The 849-nt window shown below is 27.4% G+C and overlaps 1 protein-coding gene across 1 annotated transcript in view; it reads right to left on the bottom strand.

Moving 5' to 3' along the window:
• Positions 1-849, bottom strand: part of LOC107604875 (cytochrome b-c1 complex subunit Rieske-4, mitochondrial) — a 3,780-nt gene that overhangs the window by 1,489 nt on the left and 1,442 nt on the right. The gene's annotated exons all lie outside the window — the stretch shown is intronic.

The following is an 849-nucleotide window of genomic DNA, read 5'->3' as shown; positions in this document are numbered from 1 at the left end:
ATTGACTATTTAGACTATTTAAATGTTTATTTTTTTAATTTAAGATTAATTATTTAGATTAGTTTAATGTTAAATTTGACATAACCATATTTTATTAGTTGAAAATAACCATTTACTTTTAAAAGTTTGTGAAATTTACATATATTTTTTATATATATACTACATACCCGTACCCGTACCCTTTTTTCCGTAAAATTTTCGTACCAGTACTGTAAAATAATAAACAACTAAAATATATTTACCAATTACTCTCAATAAGCTTCAATAATGACTTTTTCTCTCTTTCTTCTTTTCTTTTTTTATTTTTATTTTTGTCAATGAATAACATACTTTTGTTATAAATTATTGAACCAATTTCAAGGAAGCCTAACTTAAAATTAACAGAATTCTTGAATAAACTATCTCTTGTGAGCTATTGAACTAGTGATATAGGAGGGGCAAATCATAGGATGGCACAACAATTTGGGAATGATTGTTGAAGCAGTTATGGGAAGCCTAAAGAATAATAGAATTATTGGATAAACAATCTCTTGTGAACTATTGAACTAGTGATATACTGATATAGGAAGCGCAAATCATAAGATGGAACACAATTTGGTTATGAACTATTGAACCAGTTCTTGTGCCTAACCATGAATAAAAGAATTCTTGAATAAACAATCTCTTGAGAACTATGGAACTAGTGATATAGGACGGATAAATCATAAGATGGCACAAACAAATACCTTACAGCATACAAATATAACAATCATAACTATAATGAAGACCTGTGACTGGTCAAATATACTTGGTGTTGATCCAAATAAACAGCCTAATGTTTTACTTTTGGCTTTTTGTGAATTTTGTGAA

The sequence above is a fragment of the Arachis ipaensis genome, chromosome B06 (genome assembly GCF_000816755.2).
Source record: "Arachis ipaensis cultivar K30076 chromosome B06, Araip1.1, whole genome shotgun sequence".
Taxonomy (NCBI): Eukaryota; Viridiplantae; Streptophyta; class Magnoliopsida; order Fabales; family Fabaceae; genus Arachis; species Arachis ipaensis.
The sequence above is the reverse complement of the archived record's forward strand: the minus strand, read 5'-3'. Positions and strand labels throughout refer to the sequence as shown.